The sequence below is a fragment of the Marmota monax genome, unplaced genomic scaffold (assembly GCF_021218885.2).
Source record: "Marmota monax isolate L192 unplaced genomic scaffold, Marmota_monax_Labrador192_F-V1.1 WCK01_AAM20220418_F8-fsc00003, whole genome shotgun sequence".
NCBI lineage: Eukaryota > Metazoa > Chordata > Mammalia > Rodentia > Sciuridae > Marmota > Marmota monax.
The window spans coordinates 16,770,097-16,793,345 of NW_026694084.1; the positions used below are offsets into that span (position 1 = coordinate 16,770,097).

Sequence of the window (23,249 nt, forward strand, 5' to 3'; positions counted from 1 at the left end):
ACCTCACAATGATTATTCTTTAGCAAATATTAGGTGAGAAATTAAGCAGAGAAGGAGAGAGACACGTACAAAGACATGTAAGGGAATAAATATAAAAGAAATCTTTTTATTTGTAAAGGAATTCAGAATAGATCCTCTTGAAATCAAATGAAATTAGTGACTACAAGATGTGAGTTTTATTATCAAAAACTTAAAAGTATTTGGAAGTTTTGAGGAACACTAACAGTTGAATAGTTCTTTGATAATGATGGGTACTATTGTATAAACTTTTGTTGTTATACAAATAAAGCAGATAAAGCCAGGTATGTCTGAGAAGAATACTGATCACACCAGGGTGGTATAATCTGTAGAGCAGCTCTAAGCGAGGTGGAACAAAGCCCTGTCATTTTTGCAGGAGATCACATTTACTTTAATTTCTCTTTCTCAGATTCCTCAGCAGGGTCTCAAATATGAGTGCTTGGTATTACTTTTGCTTTTGTTGTTCAAAATGATAGGATTAAGACTTGTCTCCTTTATTGTATGCCTATTTCTTCCTTCGACTTTTAATACCATGTTTAAAAACAAAATATATGCAATGCCTTCTGGGGATGGATAAAAAAGTAGAAAATACAATATTGTGAATCTTTATAAAATCCCATTAACTCATTCATCTGAAAACACTGGAGCAAGCTGTGTACAAGATGTGTGGCAGGTGCTTACGGGTGCTATGGAGATGAACTCAACACTGTCTCTTCCCTTTATGGGTTACCAGCTTAGACTGGGGCTTCCCAGTAATTGCGTTTAACAGTGTATGAAATAAGCACTGGAAGAAGGTTGCCAACAAAATATGCTTTTTATGTAGGGAGAGATTATATTTTGGCTGGTTCATGGGGAAATGGTGCCTGAACCAGCATTTCAATGATGAAAAAGAAGGAAAGAAGTCCTTCTGAGTAAAGAAAATAATTGGGGAATGAATATCGCAGGGCATGCTTGCAGACTGATGCAAAGGCAGTGTCTATGTCTGTAAGAACATGGGTCAAATGGGGGATGGGAAGCAAAACAAGACATTTGCCTGGATGGGTGAATTCATTCATAGGTGAATTCATTGCCAGAGAATGAGGAACTATGAAGGGGTTTCTGTGCAGGGTATTAACAGATTAAAGCAGTATGTGGTAATATGAATTTGGTGCCAGCATTCATTGCTGAGGAGAGAAAAATTCTGGGCATTTAATTACAGGACAGTTGCAATGGGCTAATTGGGTGGTGTTAAGGAATAAACTTGGCTGAAAGTTGACATTTTCGGCTCTGAGGTCATAATTTGGAGAGGGGATGGTCTAAAATAATAAGGAGAATGTTTGCATGCATGGATCCATCTTCATTTATTCTGTGAACAGTTGAACACTTAGTGTGTGCCAGACATTGTGTCTATCCAGGTTTGAAAGATGAATGAGAGGAGCTCATAGTGCAAAAAGGGAGACAGATAGAATGATAATTCAACAGTCATACACATTGAGAGGATTTCCTTTCCTCCTAGTAATGCCATCAGTTTTCTCTTATCATCCTTATTTTCTCTCTTGGGTTGTTATAACCAGGCCAGAATCAGGGCCAAGTGAGTGATGTACCATTTTGGTAAAGAGGTTGGTTTTCAGTGGATGTAAAGGGTGTTTTTTTTTTTTTTTTTTTCTTCCCAGATCCTATTTACTGCCTGAGGCTTCATTGGCTGCTATTTAGCTAAGGATAAAAGAACCCAGACAGTGGAAGATGAAAGGAAGTGGAGGGGGAGGCTTGAAACCCTGCACAGAAGCACCTAATTGGCTAGCTTCCAAACCACCTCAGGCTTCCGCAAGATTTGACAAAGCGTTAAGATCTTGTTTTCAGGGACTGAACGTCTTTCAAAAGGGTGATAGATCCTCTTGCCAGGATAAAACAGAGTAGAATGAGCCCCCTTAGCCTACAACTGTCATCAATTTACTTTATTTGGACAGCAATCCACTGATGAAGAGGGCCTGAGCTTCTAAAAAAGAAGAGAAAAAATGCTTCTTTATTACTCACCAGTCTTTGGGCTCTGTCAGCAACACTGGGAGCACTTGCCAAATAAAATGATTTAGCAGGTGGAAAGTAGTTTATAAGTGCAGTTTCCACCCCTTCCCCGTGGAACGTAAACGATGACTCAGACACCAGCAGTATCTCGGGGTGTAAATGAGATTCTTTGGGTTGGTCTTCTGAGTTGGCTCATTGGCACAAGATGGAGCTGGGTTTTGCACTGACTGGATTAATGAGACACTCTGAAGTATAACAAGGGCACAGACAAGTGCCAGGCACATAGAAAGTGCTTAGCCCCTAGGGAAGGTCCTTTATGTGCTCTTTGTTATACCATCTCTTTAAGTTCTCCATTGCCTTCTCCACTGTGGCAGAAACAAAAGGAGAGAGACCTTAGCTAGACTGTGGAACCAACCCAGATGCCCTTCAATAGATGAATGGATAAAAAAAATGTGGCATTTATACACCATGGAGTATTACGCAGCACTAAAAAATGACAAAATCATAGAATTTGCAGGGAAATGGATGGCACTAGAGCAGATTATGCTTAGTGAAGCTAGCCAATCCCTAAAAAACAAATACCAAATGTCTTCTTTGATATAATGAGAGCAACTAAGAACAAAGCAGGGAGGAAGAGCAGGAAGAAAAGATTAACATTAAACAGATACATGAGGTGGGATGGAAAGGGAGAGAAAAGGGAAATTGCATGGTAATGGAGGGAGACCCTCATTGTTATACAAAATTACATATAAGAGGTTGTGAGGGGAATGGGAAAATAAACAAGGAGAGATATGAATTACAGTGGATGGGGTAGAGAGAGAAGATGGGAGGGGAGGGAGGGGGGATGGTAGAGGATAGGAAAGGTAGCAGAATACAACAGTTACTAATAGGGCATTATGTAAAAATGTGGATGTGTAACCGATGTGATTCTGCAATCTGTATTTGGGGTAAAATTGGGAGTTCATAACCAACTTGAATCTAATGTATGAAATATGATATGTCAAGAGCTTTATAATGTTTTGAACAACCAATAAAAAAATTAAAAAAAAAAAAAGAAGACATTGTATTGAAAATGAAGCAAAACTAATTATATGACCCCACAGTTAAGAGTGCAACTTTGTAAAGTCACATGATACATATCTACGTCTGTCTATATCACATGTAAGATGTATTTGTCATTTTAATCAAAGCATTTTATACTGAAAAAGAACACTAAATTACCTTTCCCCAAAATCAAGTTCATTTCATATGTGATAGTTATTGGACAAGATCAATTTTATGAATGAAGTGAATTTATCTTCGTTTTCTTTTTGTTTGCTTTCTTTTTTTCAATTTGGCCAATTATTAAATAAATCCAATGGATGAATTTAAAAATTTTGTACATGTTAATTCAAAGGATGTATATCTTATGTTTTTTCTCTTTTCAAAGCAACAACAAACTAGTGTTTTCAAATTTTGATGCCCTTTTAAATTGTTAGTATTTTACTTCTAATTTCAATTTCCTTAGACATAGTTTTAGCCCAGAATTTTTCAGACTGATTTTTAAAATTAAAAAAATTGCAAATTAATACAAGGGAGGAAAAAAAAAACCCATAAGACTTAAAAATGGTCTTCAGAAGTTGTTTATCCTTGTTTGATTTCCCAGAAAGGGTCTCACCATTAGGTGTTCAGGTTGTTCTTCAGTTATGTGCACGATATTCTGAGTTTTTAATTATATTTGAAATCACTGCCAGTACTCCTGTTTTAAAACAATAAAAGGACATCAAAAGGTCATTTAATAATATGTGCTTTAGAAAAGCAGTTCTTCCATGCTTTGGTGGGGAACACCCATGGCCCCCAACTAATAATTTCTACAGATTTTTACTGAACATATAAACTTTCTATTATATTTTAAGCATGCACATTCCCTTTCAATTTTAGTGAGAAGAAAAATTACCCAAGAAGAAGAATTACCAAGCAGTTCATTAAAAATGGAGATTTCCATATTCTATCCACACAGATTCTAATTTTGTAGGTTTGGGGAGGGTTGTTGAGTCCTCACTGTTAGAAAATCCTCTTTGGTGTTTCTGAGGACATTCAACCTTTGGAAAACACTGTGTCTGGGCTTTCGAACCTGGTCTTAAGGCAAATGCCACTCAAATGCTCACTGTTCCATTGTGTCCTTCTGTCTCTCATAGTATTCACTCACCTTTCTGCAAACACAAATCTCAGCATACCACATTCTTGTTAAAAATAAAGTAATTCATTTTTGTGGTTTTCATATTATAATGTAGTTCTTTGTAAATTTAGAAACAGTCCAAATTACTTTTAATTTCTTGGTATGAAATTTGCATAGGGATGGAGGAATTTCTCATGGATGATTTAATATTTGGATGAAACAGTAGATAATCACCTACCATTCAGACTTGTCCACAGTGCTTTAGAAATAGAGGAAGAATCTGCAGAGTTTCTTCAGGAAGGGAGAGTGTTTGGAATAATTTAGAATCAATGCTAAGCCATTTGAGGTTTAAACTGTTTAAAATTGATTAACAGCAACAGTGTGTCTTTATTTATTTATTGCTTTCAAAAACCAAGTGTAGGGCTGGGGATGTGGCTCAAGCGGTAGCGCGCTCGCCTGGCACGCGTGCGGCCCGGGTTGGATCCTCAGCACCACATACAAACAAAGATGTTGTGTCCGCCGAGAACTAAAATAAATAAATATTAAAATTCTCTCTCTCTCTCTCTCTCTCTCTCTCTCTCTCTCTCTCATCTCTCTCTAAAAAAAAAAAAAAAGAAAACAACCTTTAAAAAAACAACAAGTGTAGCCTCATTTGAATGGGAAGATGGAAAATCAGGAAAATTTCAAAAGGGACTTCTTTTTGTCACTAAAATGTGTGGTGTCGGTAGGTGAAATGAGCCATCAGTCGCTATTTGAGAGTTGTTATTTGAATTATTTAAACTGAACTGCTTCAAATTTGATGGAAGAAATATCTACCTGATTTCTAGAATATGCTGGACTGGAGTGTCCAATGGAACTTTGTGCTTTGATAAACTTATTCTGTATCTGTGCTGTCTAATATGGTGGCTGCTGGTCACAAATGGTTGTCTGGAACTTGAAATGTACCTAGCACAACAAAAGCACTGGATTTTAAATTTTATTAAATTTTAATGATTCAAATTTAAGTATGTTCATGTGGCTTATGGTTACTGTATTATATAGCACAGGTCTAGACCACGCATACAGACTTCATCTATAGCCATAGAACTTAACCTATACCAAGCCCATAGAAAAAGCAAAGTCCTTAAAAGAAGTCAAGTTTCTTTAAAACATAACTGGAATGATTTTATTTAATTATTTAAGGCACTCTGCGGTGGTGAAAAGAATAATGTAATGGGCATCAGTTTTTGTCACCATTTAGCAGTGTTGTCTTTGGAGGAGACACTTAAACTTTGGGTCTTTATTTTCCCTAGTGGAGTAGAGAGAGTCTCCAAAATTTCTTTTTACTCAGTCTTCATTATTTACATGAAGTTTACTAAAAGAACACAGAGAAATCAAGCATATCCTTTCCTTGGTTTGCTGCTTTGTTTGCTACAGAGTTTTTCTTTGTGTGGACTTCTCCACTTTCGCAGTTTCCATTATTATATCCATACATGTGCACCCCAGTTCTAATCTCTGCATATGACCTCTTACATATGCAGGGTCTTTAAAGAGTTCAAGTTAAGATGAAGTCATTAGGATCGACCCTAATCCAGTATGGCTGCTTGCCTTGTATATGAGGAGATTAGGACACAGACCCATGGAAAGAAGACCATATGAAGTTGCCCGGAAGCAATGGCCATGGGAAAGCCAATAAGAGAGAAGAGAGGCCTCAGAAGAAAAATTGATGCTGATGACCTCAGACTTCTAGTTTCCATAATTATGAGAAAATAAATTTCTGTTGCTTAGGTCACCCAGATTGTGATACTTTGTTATGGTAGTCCTAACAAACTAATATATCTAAAACACTGAACTTAATAGTTTCACCAGATTTAATTATTATTGAGATTTTTATTTCATTTTTATTTTCTCTTCAAGGGTACAGGCATCTCACATTAAGGAAAAGAAGTCCAAATATTTGAATAAAGTATTACATGGTGTTTAGAGCTTTGGACTTTGTTGTATCTATTATTTATTCCTTATATATTGTTCTTGACAAATCTTATTTATTCTTACCTTGCTACTAATACTAAGGTTCCATTGTCTTGTATTTTTTTTTTTTATTTTTCTGCTTATTCAAATTCTAATTAATTTCTGAAAAGTGGTCCAAATGGTCTCTGAGTCCAGGGTGAGCTATTTCTGTTCTAAACTTGAAACTTCCATTGCATTCCATATAGGACAACACCTAGCTTATTTTGCAGAGTATACGTTCCTTTTCTTATTGATATTCTTTCAAATTCCTTGTAGCAACATTTTTGTAAAGAACACAGGTAATAGTCTCAACTCTTCAGCTCTGAGATTCCTTGATGACTATTATTTTTTATATTTCTTCAGATATTCAGTGATCATTGAGCATTTACTCTATGTAAGACACTGTAATTATTGACTTTGCAGTTTGTTTGGGATGTACACAGAGCCCTAGTCAAATTGTGTTTTCTTCTTAGTAGATTGCTTGGTTGGGTAACCATTCAAGCATAAGAAGCAGCTGCTTGATTGTACATGTTATTTAATATTGATTCAAACAAAACACTTGTGTGAATGTGAGTAACTTTGAGAGTTTGATTTGTACTGAAATAATTTGGCCTATTAAATATAACTTTCTTTTGATTATTCATTTTTGAAACAAGACATGTAATAGTTGACTAAATTAAAAGAAGTCCTAAGTTAGTTTAGAAAATCAGAAATTAATATCAGTTTCAGAGAGGCTGAGTTCAGTCTATTAATATTGAATTTTGTTTTAGTTACAAATGATTATTTTCTGTTTATCATATATAAGGTACTAAAAACTTTATTAGAGGAAACATTAAGGGGCATACATAGTAACTCTCCTTTTATTTCATAATGCTATTTCCCCCCTTATTTAAATTACATAAATTTCTGAAAAGAAGAATTTTAAGTGGGAATAAAGGTGGGTCTGAATGGTAATGGTTCCTTCGTCCACAACTTTTGTAAATTGAAAAGCACATGGGAATTTTCCCAGGAAAGAAGATGAAAGAGAAAATTGGAAACCATAAAAAAGAAGAGCTAATTTCATCTCCCTGTTCAATTCACATGTCAGATGTAAAACAAAAATGAAAATAAACAAAAACCAAAAAACACAGGACATAAGGATGTCAAAACCTCTGCTTGAAATTCTGTTGATTTGATACATAACTTTGGAAAGTCATGAGGTGAATCAGTGCCTACCTGAACCTTCCAAATCTCAGAAAATGGAGCCGACTATACCTGATGGATATAGAGTGAAGGTAGGGAGGAGGCTAAGCTGAATTTACATCCTCTTCTGTCCTCAGCATCACATTGAGTCAATAAGACATAAGGGCCCTAGGAGGACTTCTGGTTCAATGCTCTTATTTAACAAATGACAGTAATGAGGCCCAGAGGAGTTAAGATCTGGGACAAAAGCAGATGTTTCTTAATTCACTTGAGTGTCATTTTCGCCTTTTAGACAATGGCAATAATTAACACTCATTCGAACTGGAGCTACTCTTATGTACCAAGTGAGTAACTATGTTTTTTAAATATCTAAGTACATTTCTGCTGAGATCATAAGAACTAGATATTTGGAAATAATAGTAAATAAGTGGATGGGGTTGGCTAATAAAAGGGTTAATTAAAACAATAATCAAAATTTAATAGGGGAAATTTTAAATTATGCAACTTCCAGTGAAAAGTTCAACTCTATAATTGCAACACATTGTAGACCTGGTAGGAGAGTGTGGCCATTAAGATCAAGGTAGAGTCAGGCAGAAAAAAAGTTCAAATACTTGCCAGACTTTTACTACTTATGTGCATTTGGTGAAATTTATCAACCTCAACTGTCTCAGTATCCTTGTCTTAGACTTGGAAAAATAACTCTTGCAGTATTATATTTGCATAGCATGAAACATGCTTAGGAGAGTATAAGAGGCAGCCTGAAAGACTAAATCAGTGAGGTCCCTGTGTAAGGTCCTCTCTTAACTATGGGCTGGACCACTTCCAACCAACAGAATATGGAAAAGCTGATAGTGTGTCATTCCTGTGAATAGGTTACCGCTTATTGGCTTATTGTGACTTTCATCTTGCTAGTGAGACAGGGCAAAATGATAGTGTAGATAATGAATGGTTGGGTCAGGAAGATGGGCGCTGGTTCAAAAGGAAATAAAATGCTAGTACCTCTATAGCACTTCCCCTTCCTCTGCCAACTGTTGCTAAGGTCACCTGCCTCCAGGGAATTTTTCCTCCCAATAAGGAGTTGTTAATGAGTACCCGCTGGGTGGCTCCCTTCCTGACATTCTGGATAGATATGGAAAACAGGGAGAAGTGCCCCCTGGACGGCTGCTCTCTAAGCTATGTGGATCTAAAGTGAGTACAGATAAGAGACTGAAGCTGGAGCCCAGATAAGGGGAAGGGGGGCACAAGAAGAAAGGAAATCTAAAATCTATCAAAGGGGCAGGACATCCCCACCCGCTTGGGCACCAGCTCTGAACTCCCTCCTCTCCAGAGGAGTCTCTCTCTTTGTTCTATCTTTTAATAATTTTTTTTTTCTCTTGCTTCAGTGTTTCTCAGATATTCAGTCTTCAACACTAGGGGAATGGGACCAATCTTTATTTTCAAGACTGGTTTTGCTAGCAGACTGTCTTTTACTTGTTTTGATGAAATAAGCAGCCACATTGTACATGCCCATGTGGCAAGGAACTGTGACCCTCAGCCTAATTCATTTCCTAGAGGAAATGAATTCCATGAACAACCATTGGGTTTGGAAGTGAATTCTTCCCCAGTTGAACCTTGATTGCAGCCTTGTGAGAGACCCTGAGGCAGTGGACCCATTTCAGCCAGCCTGAATATCTGACCCACAGAAACTGTGAGATAATAATTGTGTATCATTTTAAGTCACTGAGTTTAGAAATAAAATTTTATGCAGTAATAGATAACTAATACAGACAGTGCAAAATACCAAGTGGTTAAGTGAATGGTAAGGTTAGGTGATAGTTTAGAAAGTGTTAGGGGATATAAAGAGTGAAGAAGAGGGGTTGGGGGACCTTTCTGGGAGCTCTGAGAAGACAGCAGTGAGAATATTATAAATACAGACTCTGAGGTGAATCTCTGAGTGTTTTTTAAAAAATCAGAATGGCTCAGAAAATGGTGGACATGGGTTTGGGGACAAGATCAGGTAGTGTCTTAAGGGGCATGGAAAATTATTAGATTTTTTTTAATGTGTGATGGAAAGTGGAAGATCTGGTTAATATTTTGACTGCTATGTGGAGAATTAAACATATGTGTACGTGTGGGCAGGGCAGCAATATTAGCAAGATTCACCTGGTACCATAATCAGGTGGAGGATGCTGGTGGCTTGGATTAGAGTGGTAGCAGTGATGATGAGTGATAGATGAGGTCATCATTTGAAGTAGCAGCAGCAAATGTGCTCTGGATGTAAAGTCATGAGAAGAGGAGTCAGGGATGACTACAGGTTTTTGGTCAGAGAAACCTGGTAAAGTTTACATTTTCTGAGATGGGAAAGTCAGGGGGCCTCAAGTTTACAGAGAAGAGTAAGAGTACAGTATAAACCTATAGACATCCAAGCAGGAAAACCAAGAAGTCAGCTTAACAGGAGGTGAGTTCAGAGAGGTAATGGTTGGAGACATAAATTAGATTGTCATTAGTCTACTGAAGGTATATGTGGATCTAAAGTGAGTATAGAGAAGAGATTGAAGCTGGAGCCCAGAGATTCTCTAGCACTTAGAGGTGGGCCAGTGAGAAGGGTTCAGCAGCAGAATCTTGGAATAAGCTGCTTAGAGTCACAGGAAAACCAGGAAATAAGGCTTTTCAGAGGCAAGTTAAAGACAACTGTTCCTTTTTTCTCAATTTCAGAGCAGTTGTTCTCAAACTTCAGTGTATATCACAATCATCTCGAGGGCTTGATAAACAGATTGCTGAGCCCACTCAGAGGTTCTGATTTTGCATTGTGATTAACTTCTCAAGTTGTTCATCCTGGTGCTCATGTTACTTTTACAGGGTCCACAATTTAAGAACCATTGTTATCAGTCAAAGTTTATTTAGCTGTGGTCCACAGAATATTTGTGATCACTTTGTCCATTCTTTTGATACTGGTGTTGAGAATCAGGATTCGGGTCCTGTTCCTCTGGTGTAGAAGATTGAACATATGAGAATTGCTGAGGCAAGAGCAAAAATTTTCACTTATAAGATAGAACAGGGTGAGGAGTAAGGGGGGATACTCCCCTGGAGAGGAGGGGGTCCAAAGCTGGTGCCCAAAGGAATGGGGGTGTCTTGCCTCTTTTATAGATTTTAGATTTCTTCTTATACCCCCTTCTTTCATTCTGCCCAGGTGGCCAAAAAGGTGGGAAGGGAGCTGTCCAGGGGTATTTCTTCCTATTCCATTAACTTCCCAGAAGGGCCCGAAGTGAGCTGCCCAGCAGGTATTCATTAACAACTCCTTACTGGGAGGAAGAATTTCTGCTTCCACTTTGCTGGAGAAGGTGGAGGCAGGTGACCTTGACAACAGTTGACTGAGGAGGGGAGGTGCTCTGGAGGTATTAGCATTTTATTTCCTTTGAATCAGCCCGCATCTTCCTCATTCAATCAATCATTAGCTACATTGACTGTCCTTTTGCCATGGCCTCACTTTCATTTTTACCTATTCAACAATTTATTGATTTCTTAGTGGCAGGCATTGTATTAGGCATTAGGAAGACAAAGGCATTCAGTATCTACTAGAGTAGTGCGCATAAACATACTGTAATGCAATGTGATAAGTTACCATAGGGAGGCATGGACCAAGCAAAGTAGCAACATGGGGATGGAAGAGGGGTTAGAGGAGGTTTTAGATGTGGGCTGTTGAACATCAGGGTGATGTTTAAACTTAGGTTTCTTTAGGTGATCAAAATGGGGAAATACATTTCAGAAATTACTATGTACAAGGACACAGAGGGATGAACAGGCATGGTATATTGACTGGATTCACAGCATTGCATAACTGACTTGGTGAGTTATAAAGTTTGAAAAGAGGATGATAGGTTTAGACAGATGTGTATCATTTGTGTTTGCCTCATTATTTAGTTTTTTTTTCAACATCTCATTAAGTTTGGTGTTTACAGATGTGAACACTGATATTTATTTGAAAACAAATTTGTGACTATCCTAATCAGAGATTTTAACAACAATTAAAATGGTTATTTATAAAAGGGATATAAAAAAACAACAACACAAAATATATAGTATGATTCCATTATATGAGGTATCCAGAATTCGTAAACCCATCAGATAGAAACTAGCCTTGTGACTGCCAAGAGCTGGGGGAGGGAGACTAGGAGTAACTGCTTGATGGGAAGGGAGGCTCTCTGTATATGATAGAAGTGATGTTTGCACACTTACGTAAGGGTACTAATTTTGCCTTATGTGAATGAATTTCATCTCAATTAAAATATATTGGCATGGTAATTCAAATTTTACATACAATATTTAAAAAATGCATGTGCTATTGAAAATGCAAATTAGGTTATTCTGATTTTCATGTATGTCTAGAGAGAAATATCAGATGATCTTATCTTATGATATATAAAATATATATGTATATCTATATACATATAGATACAGATATATATCTTATTAACCTGGTCAAATGGTACAAAAGGGAATCTTTGATGAATAAAACACAGCAACCAACACACTAAATTCTAGAAGCTTAGATAATTTTAATGAAGATAAACTCTCTTTTTTCCTGATGACATTTACTGACTGGCAGATCTGCAGTGTTATCTTGAGCATTAATGTCTTAAAATGGCATTGCTTTGTTCCATGTACTGCTTCTCATGTGACTCATGACTCAAAAAAAAGCAGTCCAATATTGCAGATCTATAAATTTATTAAAGTCAAATTACCTCAGCACATAAACTACTTCCAGGAGGAAAGCATTCATTGTTTGTTTAATACTATTATAAAAACAAGATTACAACAAGTTTTAAAATTATGGGAAACACACCCAAACTTAACAAATATTAATATGACTATTATTAATTTGTGTATTTCCTTTCTTGCTTTTTTTTTTTGATAGGAGTTTTAAAAAGAGTCTTCTTTTTGATCCTCTGAGGCAGAGGATTGAGTTTATTTTACTCATTCTCATAGCAGAGTACATCAGTGGTCTATGCAAGCCCTTGAATCTGTGTTCACTGAGATGTATACATGTATTTATTCTGGAAAGACACATAGTGTTGTTTCATTTATCTGTGCTTTTCATTTATACAAAGGGCATCATAAGATTTTATTCACCCCACTCTATATTTTCCAAGTACTTTCTTTTTAACACTTTCCTATCTACTCTTTAACCTTCCTTTGAGTTTTTTCTTCAACATTTACATTTTTTATGTCCAGTATCTCCAGATATTACCTCTTTATAACTCTGTTCTTCTCTCAAATTTATAATACCCTCTTTCTTTGAGGACATTTATATTTTAAATTTTTACTTAAAATTCTTACTTAATCCAGTTTCCGTTCATTTGGCTTCCTCCACTACACAGTGTTAAGCTTGCTGCCTTTCTTTCCTCAGGCTTGTGCTCCTCCAGTTGAATTTGGGGAGCAGGTTGGGAGGTACCTTAGGGTGGAGAGCTCCATTCTATCACTTGGGCTGAACTATTGCCTCTTTTCTATCCTTTCCTCCCCCATGCTTGATGTCATTGGTCCTACTTCTCAGTAACACTCTGCATATCCTACCTAGGGCCTGGGTCTTTTGTGAGAGCTGTTTTCCTTGGATTTTATCTCCTAGACTAGTGGGAATCACCAGGCCTGCCCATAAAGAACAGAGGGCTGGGACCTACCCACCAGAGATTTTTGTCTGGGGAGGAGGAGTTTTGAATTTCTAGCAAGACCAGCTGCTGCTGCTGCTGATAATCAGGAGCCCTACTTTTAATTTTTTTTAATTGATTTTATTTTTTAAATACATGACAGTGGAATACATTACAATTCTTATTACACATACATACCACAATTTTTCATATCTCTGTATATAAAATATGTTCACACAAATTCATGTCTTCATACATGTACTTTGAATAATGATGTGCATCAAATTCCACCATCATTGCTAACCCCCTGCCCCTTCTCTTCCCTCCCACCCCTCTGCCCTATCTAGAGTTTGTCTATTCCTCCCATGCTCCCCCTCCCTACCCCACTATGAGTCAGTCACCTTATATCAGAGAAAACATTCAGCATTTGTCTTTTTGGGATTGGCTAACTTCACATAGCCAGAGCTAATGACTTAGCCAATGAGAACAAAGAGGAGAAAGAAGCAAACAATTAGTTGTTGTCTCACTATCTGAACCTATTGGTTTTTGCTCCAATATGCTGGTTCCAGGATTTTTACTTATTTGGATGTTACCCTGTCATCTCTGGTGAGATGTGGATGGATCAGGCTGGTCCTCTTGCTGTTATTATGCTGTTTGTAATTGTAACTGGGTGGATCCAGGAACAGGTGAGCTAAGACAGAAGCCACAGGAAGGACATTCTCTCCACTCTAGTCCCAGGGTCATGGCTTTGGACCCTCTCTTACTCTAAGCAAACCTCCTCCCCTTCCCTCATTACCTCCATCTGACTTGGATGTAACCCACTTGTATTTTCTCAGAGTGTTAGAGAGCTTTTTTACAGTTTTATTCTCTAAAATTGACCAGTCTCCCTCTCATTTGTACAGATCATTTGTCAAACACAGGGACAGAGTCAGCATCTCCTGGCAGTTTGTCATTTTGTCAGGAACCCTAAATTTTTACATTTATTTTTTTAAACATAGCTCAGTTAGTTTTCCAATTTTTTATTGTCTACCTAGCACCTGTCATTGCACCTTGTGATTTCTAATTATGATGCATAATGAGCATAATGGTTGTAGAATATGAGAATATATCACTTGGATAAACTATAATTCATTTAATTATGCCCTTCCACTGGATATTTGAGATTCTTTCCATTGTCTCAACAGTATTGATAGGATTATGTGGGTTAGTGCTTCATAGCTGTAAAAATATTGATTCTTCCTTTATCACCACAGTCCCTTGTCCCCCAGGATTCTGAAAGAGTTAAGGCATCTTTCAGAAGTGCTTTAAGTTCTGGGAGAATCTGGTTCTTTGCTTCTGATTCATTTTCTGTGTGGGTGGTGTACTGCTCTAACCTTGTCACTGACAGAAAAGTTCAAATTTCATTCTCATCCTGTAAAGAGAAAAGAAGTCTGTCCTTGCAGCTTTCTCTTCTGACTGAAGCATTTGCCTTTAGACAATGATCTTGTACACTTTTCCATCAACATACTGGTACTTGCTAGTGTCAGTTCTCCTTTGGATTGGAATTGCAATTTCTTTTGTTCATCTAGGCTATTTTAAACGATGGCAGATTTTATTTAAAAGGCACAGGTTGTGCTACGGATCCATTCTCTCCAGATCTGGTCATGATTGTCATACCATCCAAGGAAGCTAAAGCAATCAAATGGAAGAAAAACATTTCTTTTCAAACTTATTTCAGCCCAAAACCAATGCTCAGATAATGTGATTTTAGTTTTTACATAAACCCACAGCAATTTGGTAAGCAGTAACTGAAAATAGGTTAATGAATCATCATGGGAGGAAACTTGAGAATGTTTGCTTTAGCTGATGGAGGGCTCCAACTTCTGCAGGCCATCCGCACCAGCAAGGTTGGAGACAGGAGAGGAAGGTGTACATTCCAGTTTACTTTTCTGATTCCAGTTTGTCTTTGTGGATTTCGTGGTTTCAGCCTGTAATTGCTCTCCTCACTTTGTGTCCAACTATGCTTTCCAACCGCTCACCTGCCCAGCCACAGAGAGACTCTGGAACCAACACTAGTTACATAGAGGCAAGTACCCTACATGGACTTCCTCATCAAATCCCACAGTTACATAAAGGCTAGCTCATACAATGAATCTCTGTGCATTATTAAAAAAATATTCAAAAACTTAAAAAAAATTGAAATGGATGTTAACAGTCATTTAAGCCAATTTCCAACCCACAAGTCAATCTCAACTGTGTTGTGCAATGGTTGATCACTTTTGACTGGGCCCCTTCCATGGCCAGAAGATCCTTACCTCATCAGAGAGCTCATTTGTTCTCAGAGGGTTATAATGAAGAGTTCTCTTTTTATTTTTTATTGAAGTGATACCTGTCCTTATTGGATTCCTTTTGGAATCAAGCAGAAAAAGATATATTTCTCCTTTGCATAGCCCTTCAAATATTTGAAGACCTGTAGCTCATTTCCTATTAGTCTTTTCTCTCATCTTTAAGATAAATATCTTGAGCATGTAGGCTTATGTTTTGTTTTTGTTTCTTCTTTTCCTCTCTGTACCCATCTCTCTTTTTCTCTCTTCCTCTAAGATGATGAATCTTACCTCTAATTCATGCAGGATTCCCCTGTGATATACCAAGAAGTGCATATTATTTCTAACAGTGTTGTCCTAGAACATAGTGATTGAAAGATGGCATCTTCATTATGAGAGTTATATTTAAATTGGTCATTTGATGAGGTATTTTTAAAATAAGGCTCCTTGCTTTCAATAGGAATATAGTTTATAATAGATAAAATGATGATCATTTACAAGTGAGCCCTAATTTTTACTTGCAGCTTGACTTTCATTGCTGAAAATGAAAAAAAAAAAAACCCAGAAAATTTTCAGTAGGCTATAGTTAGAAAAATAGGAAGTGTTGTGTGTTTAGGAAATTTGCAAAGAATATCAGACTAAAAAGAATATTTATATATACTCTCCTAACTCCACAAGTGACTGATCACTCCAAATTCATGCCAGCTTTCTGGGGGTCATTTGTAGTGTGAAAGATTATTTGAGATGAGATGTGATTCTTTAAAAAAAATTTTGTTTTCTTTATTTCTTTTCCTTTTCTAGTTCCTACTCTATATAGATAAATATTTTGATAATTTTAAATATTTTGACTGGATTTAATCAATTTGTCTATTTCAAAAAACAAGTCAGTTAACATGGTGACATTTATGATTCAAGGTATCTACAAGAGTCAATGAAACCATTCCTTAAAGATAAGAAAATAAAAATTTGTGCCATACTTACCAGTTTTTGTTTTTTATATGAGTTTTAGGTTTTAAAATAATTAGATTTACATAAAAATGTATTTTATACATATATATATATATAAGCATACATATTTATACATATGTATTACATATATTTGTGGGTTTTTTGTTCGCTTTGTTTTATTTTTTCCCTCCATAGAGGAAAAACCATCTTGGCTTTGTGGTAATTAATCCTTTTTTCCCTCCCTGGTTTTACTACCTGTGCATTCATAAATAATACATTACTTTTTTTTTTTTTTGCCTATTTTGAGTGTTAGTATAAATACTATTGTTTTTCTTATGTTTTGCTAAGACTTGCTGTTTTTGTTCAACATTATGTTTGTGTGATACATCCACATGAATGTGTGCAGTGTGATTCATTTATTTTTAATGCTGTGTGGATATATTATAATTTATTCATTCAACTGTTGATATACAATTGAGTTATTTCCAGTTTTTGCTTTTTCAATTGTTTTGTTTTTATCCATTAAAGACATTGTTGCTAGGAATATTCTTCATGTGTCAAATGGTACACAGGTGCAAGAAATTTCTACTGCATAAATCTAAAACTGGAGGTGCTGCATTGTAAAGTATGTGAATGTTCAATAATAGTATAATGAGTTAGGCCAAAACATTTTTAAAGCAACTATGTCAACAGTATATAAAAGTTTCTCTTACTCCATATCCTTATAATTACCTGGTTTTGTCATACTTTAAGCATTTTTGTCATCTAGAGGATATGTCCTGTGTTTCCTTGTGATTTTAATTTGCAAATCTATGATTAGTGAGATTGAACATTTTTAAATTTTAATGGCCATTTGGTTATCCCTTTTATTGAAATGTCTGACTAGATTATCTTTTTCATTATGATTCATAGACTTAAAATAATATTCTTGATATTAGTAATTTATTATTAAGAATGTTACAAGTATCCTTTGTTAATAGAATTTTTATACTACATCTATTTTTAAATTGGAGTTCTTGGCTTTAATGCAATGGAATCTATAAATCTTTTTTCCTTTTGGTTATTGCATTCTGAATATTGAGTCCTATTTAAAATTTTCTTCTTTACTCTGAAGGCATGAAAATATCTTTTCTATTGTACTCTAAAATATTTATTGCTTTGCCTTCAATTGTTATATTTTTAAAGTTAGCAAAGATATACATATGTTATATATGAACAAATTAAAATAAAAATTTTTATTTCTTGTCCTAAAAACAGGACACTTGGTATTTATGGAAAAAACTCCTCTGTTTAGTCTTTGTAAACCAATTTTATGATTATAACCTATTTCTGTGTTGTTTTTTGTAAACTTATTTCTCTGAGTAATTTTTTTAAAAAGTTCTTTGTATTATTTTAACTGCTTAGAAACTAAAACAAATATTTGATTTTTCTATCGTTTGTTATATTTCACAGGACCAAATAATTTCTGGAGTTCTAGGAAATGGTATCTCAAAATTGTACAGAATACCTTCTTCCCTGAAGATCCCAGAACATTAAGACATCACTCTATCAGGTATACACAAACACTTTCTAAACTTATAATTTCAGCCAGAATATCTGACAATGAGGTGTCATTGGAAGGGTACATATCATAATTTTAATATTTCTCTTCAGGTCATGATAAATAATCTTCCCTTAGTATAAAAGTGTAGGATTACCTTTTCAATTCATGAAATAATCCTTCATTAGAGTTTAGTATGATCCCTTATGTTTTAGTGTCAGGTCTAAGAGAACTTTGCCTAACCCATTGTCACAAATATTGTCTCTTAGGTTTTCTTCATAGAATTTTTATAATTTCAGCTCTTAAATTCGGTCTGTAATTCATTTTGTATTTATTGTTGTGAATGTGTAATTTCATTCTTTTGCATGTGGATATCTGGTTCTTTTAGCACAATTTATTAAAAACACTGTTTTTTCTCCATTGGATTATTTTGGCAAATCAATTAACTATAGGTTTACTTAATATTTTTCTTGACTTCATGTTTGGATTTTCATAGTTAATATATAGAATTACAATTGATTTTGTATTCTGAATTGATTTTGTATTTTGAATGCTTGCCCAACTCTTTTATCATTTCTAATAATTTTTATAGGTTCTTGGGATCTAATATACATGGATGATTTTATTCATTTTATTCAATATGGATGCCTTTTATTTATGTTTTTCTTGCCCTAGTGTCCTGGCTAGAACTTCCAGAAAAATTTTCAGTAGAAGTTGCAAAAGTAGACATTCTTGTCTTGTCCCTCCTCTTAGAGGGAAATCCTTCACTGTTCATTATGATGTTACCTAATTTTTTTTGAGATGCTACATATCAGATTGAGAAAATGTCCTTCATTTCTTGCTCTGCTAAGTGTTTTCGTCATAAAAGTATGTTAAAAATTGCCAACTCCCTTTCTTGCACTATTGAGAAGAGAATGCATTTCCCTCCTTTATTATATCGAAATGGTGTGTTATGTTAGCTGATTTTCAGATGTTCAAGAAACTTTGCATTCTTAGAAAATTCTCTCTAGTTGTCATACATAATTCTTTCAAAAACTGCTAGATTCAGTTTGCTAGTATTTTGTTGAGGAGTTTAGCATCTCATATTATCCAGAGATATTGTCTGTAGTTTTCTTGTGAAGTATTCCTCTGGTCTTAGTATCAGGATAATGCCAACCTCCTAGAATGAGTTGGGGAGTGTTGATACATCCATATTTTGGAAAACCTGTGGATGATTCATATTGATTCTTCTTTAAATGTTTAATAGAATTAACCAGTGGAGTATCTGAGACTGTACTATTCTTTATGGAAAGTATTAAAATTATTAATTCAATATCTTTATCTACTGTAGATCTAGTCAAACTTTTGATTATTTATTAAGTCAATTTTACTAGTTTATGTCTTTCTAGGAAATTTCCATTTCATCTAAATTATTTGTCAGCAGATTAACTCTTATGGGATGTATTCTTCATAATATTTTGAAATTAAATGAGGGACAAAGTTTTGGTAAAAAATACAAAATCCAGCCCAAAAGATTATATAAAACTCTTATAATTCCACCATGGCTGGGCAAGGGGTTACCTTTTTCTTTAGGAAGCACAATTTCGATGCAGATGACCAGTAGGCAGGAAGAAATGCTTATATTTAGTCTGTCTCTGCTCAGGAGCTTGTTGTTTTATTTCTGAGGCTTATGTTTTAGGATTTCCTTATTCTCACAATTGTGTAAGCCTCTAAAGAATCAGTTTTTATGACTAGGTTTAGTTGGATAAAGACAGGAAACAGTTATAGTGTTGTCTTTATGGAGCAAGGCATCTTTTTTAGCTCATTTTAATTTATGTTATTTTTCTTTTCTTTCCTTTTAAAAAAATTTTTTTTTTTTTTGGTGCCAGAGACTGAATCCAGGATTACTCAACCACCGAGCCACATCCTCAGTTCTCACTAAATTGCTTAGGGCCTCACTCAGTTGCCAAGGCTGGCTTTCAACTTGTGATCCTCTTGCCTAAGTCTTCCAAGCATCCGGGATTATACGTGTGTACCACTGTGCCCAGGAATTTATTATATTTTTAATTGACACATAAAGTGGAAATTCATCAGCATTTTTGTGAATAGTACATATAGCTCTTTGAGTTACAAAAGTGAGTTTTACCCAGGATTGGTCTCCTTAAATGGCTTGGGAATATGGAGTCTCTTCCTCCTGATCAATTTCATTGCCAGGGTGTGAGAGCAGGTGATACTTATTATGTATTTTAATCCCATCTTAGTTGTGTTTGTTCACTTGGGGGAGGGCTCTAATACTTTGAAGGCTAGCCTTGGAAATTAAGAATTAAGTCTGACATAACATTTAGAGGAGGAGTTGTCATGGTTATAGTTCATTCTATACTGTCTACTGACTCTGAGGTAAATATTGGTGTCCTGCAAACAGCTACTTTGTTCTTTAAATTTTCCCTTTAGAGAGTGCTCAGCAGACCAGCATCACTGGCATTCCATGGACTCAGAAATAAAAATCTCAGACTCCATCCCAAACTCCCTTAATACAAATTTTCATTTTAAGAAGTTCCGGTGATTTCTAAGCCCATTGAAATCCAGTTCTTTGTATAATGGGATCTTTATATATACTCTTACAATCTCTTCTCTAGACTTAAGCTATAAAGGGCTAACCTTGAGTACACTGTTTTTTGTTATGGTTCAGGAATAGTAATCAATGCACTGAGAAGCAGCTGCAAAATATATTTGAGACTGAAAGTACTGTGGGTACTGCAACTAGCTAGTCCTTTCAAGGGTAAGAACACTTAGGGAAGATCTTGCACTGGGAGAATGGAGGACCCATTTGAATTTATGGGAAATTCTCATCCTTCAGGGTTTCATCCTTAGTGACAGGGACCATTACAGGGAATTCCTGTTTTTTCTCATTTTAGTCACAAGGCAAGAGTTAGCTCTAATTCTCAAGGAAATGCAAAATATGTATATTTCTTGCACAGCAAGATGGTTTTAATTTTCTCGTTTCTGTGATTTACTTTTCTAATTTATCTCAGTTTCTGCTCTTTCTAATTCCTCCTATGTCTCTATTGTCTGAATCATATTCTAGTCCTGAATTACCAGGCTTCCTCAGCAGCCCTAGTCAGCCTTCTAGGGCACAATGAATGCAGCCGATGCCAATTATGCAGAGTCAGTCCAGGTGCCTAGATAAAGTAATAGAGGCTTTGAGAGTGGGATTCAAAGCTGGGGAGCCAGAGGCTGAGCAGCAACAAACTCTGGGGCAGCTTATTGGTGAGTTTAAAGGTGGGGTATAAAGAATCTTCTTTGGATTCATTTCAATAAAGGGGTTTAATTTTATTCCTTTTATAATCAAGATTCTGGGCTTTCAGAGGCTTTGTCAGGGAACATCAAGCTTCAGAGAGTTGCTTGTGATTGTTCTGTGGCTTCACGAGGAACAACTGTTCAGAGTTGCCTTGTATCAGCAAGGCGGCTGGAAGTTTATCCTAATGCCTGCAAAAGAGGAAAGAGGTCCTGGATGTTAGATCCACTGGAAGTTAGTGGAACTAATCATTAGTATTCGAGTGAAATGGGGAAGGGTGCCAGGTCATATTTATGTCTGTTCAGAGAGAATCGGCCATTCTCAGTAATTGCTCAGTTTGGAAATATTTGTGAATAAATTATATTTTAACTTCATAGATTTATGCCTCAATGTGTAGAATACTAGATATTTCATATGCCATGTAGACTAGGAGATCATCGAGTGCAGAGACCCAAATTCATGGTTTTTTGTTGTTTGAGAAGTTAGTAGAGAAATAATAAATATTCATAAATATCTTTTGATTTTTCTTTTTAAACTAAGCAATTAAATTCAAGCTAAGCAATTTTCTACTTCCTCTGGACATGTTCAATGGAGGATGATATCCCAAATTAAATGAGAAGTAAGATTATATTTAGAAAACTTTTCTTCATTTTGTCATTTATGAGTGAATTATTTTATCTAAGGCTTCTTTGTGGTTCTCACAGACTTAATGTCTTGAAGGCATCTTCGAACTGGTTTTCTTTATAGCATATTTGTGTCCATGCATTTGCTGTAACCTGAGTGTATTTATATTCATGTTTCATCCCAGTTCAGGTTTATGAGATTACAAAGTTGTTGTAATATCCGATCCCTGGATTAGAGATGGCGATGGGGATGGGGTGAGGGAGGGAGGCCCCATGCTTCTTACCGACCCAGTTTGAACCTGGGTGCATCCATGCCTTTGATCTTGGCAAACAGGTTTTACACAGCTGCCTAGAAAGGGCTGCAGAAGAACATAGTCACCTGGAGTCAATAGTGTGGTTAGAGAAGCAGGGAAGGGAGAAGAGTCTCAGAAATGATTCAGTCACTTCTTATTCCTCTCTGGCTTTCAGATGGAATCCATCTCTCCTCAAATATTGTAATAGATTTGGGGGTTTAAATTTTTTGAGGGGTACCAGGGGGGTACTCAACCACACCCTAGCCCTATTTTGTATTTTATTTAGAGACAGGGTCTCACTGAGTTGCTTAGTGCCTTGCCTTTGCCAAGGCTGGCTTTGAACTCATGATCCTCCTGTCTCAGCCTCCAGAGCTGATGGGATTACAAGCATGCACCACCCTGTCCAGCTCAATGTTTTTTCTCTATTTTGTAACGTCTAGCATCAGACTCTTAGGCTTGAAAGGAAACTAAATTGTCTTTTAGAAAAATTGTGTGCTTGTGTGTGGTTTTAATCTATCCTAGGTCTATCTTCTGCAGATATCTATTTGATAGCTTTTCCTTTTCCTCAGAACTGACAAACTCCAGAGAAAAACATTTATTTACCATCCAGGGAAGTCCTCTGTGTATTTTTGGAGCTTTCAAAGGCTTTCCACTGTTGGTTCAATTTCTGTGTTCTGGATGCTTTCCTTGTTCTCAGGCCCCAATTCTTTTCTCTTATTCTTCCACATCTCTCTTTCTTCTCAAGTTTGCATATCTAGTCACAGATCACAGGTACTCTCTACTGCCCTAGCTCTATTAATACTATATAGGTACTGCATATATTCAAGGGTCTTGTTTATTTGACATTCAAGATTATGTATTCTAGTTCTTGAATCAAAACTTTATAATATATGCCTAGTTACAATTTTTCCTTTCATGTCAATGATATAGACTTATAAATTATAATAGCCAAGAAGTTGTATTAGAAAGACTGCACTATAAAGGACCTTCCAGAAAAAAGCAGCTGTTATCCCAGCAATGTCTTTTAATTATTTTTATTAGTTGCTCAAGACAATACAATGATCTTGACATATCATACATTTGATTCAAATAGGGTATGAATTCTCATTTCTCCACGTGTACAGATTGCAGAATCACATTGGTTATATAGCCATGTATATACATACAGCAATACTAGTGTCAGCTGTATTCTGCTGCCCTCCTTATCCACTCCTCCCCTCCCTTCCCCTCCCATCACTTCTCTCTACCCAATCTACTGTGATACTTTTCTCTCTCTCTTTTTTCCCTTCCCCCTCACAC

At 36.0% G+C, this 23,249-nt stretch overlaps 1 protein-coding gene across 1 annotated transcript in view; it reads left to right on the plus strand.

Annotated features, from left to right (window-relative positions):
• The window catches only part of LOC124107038 (nonsense-mediated mRNA decay factor SMG5-like), an 88,530-nt gene that overhangs the window by 60,111 nt on the left and 5,170 nt on the right, over positions 1-23,249 (plus strand). Inside the window, exon 4 of the mRNA XM_046464993.2 lies at positions 17,673-17,772. The gene's annotated coding sequence lies outside the window, so the exon portion shown is untranslated. The remainder of the gene's footprint in view (positions 1-17,672; positions 17,773-23,249) is intronic.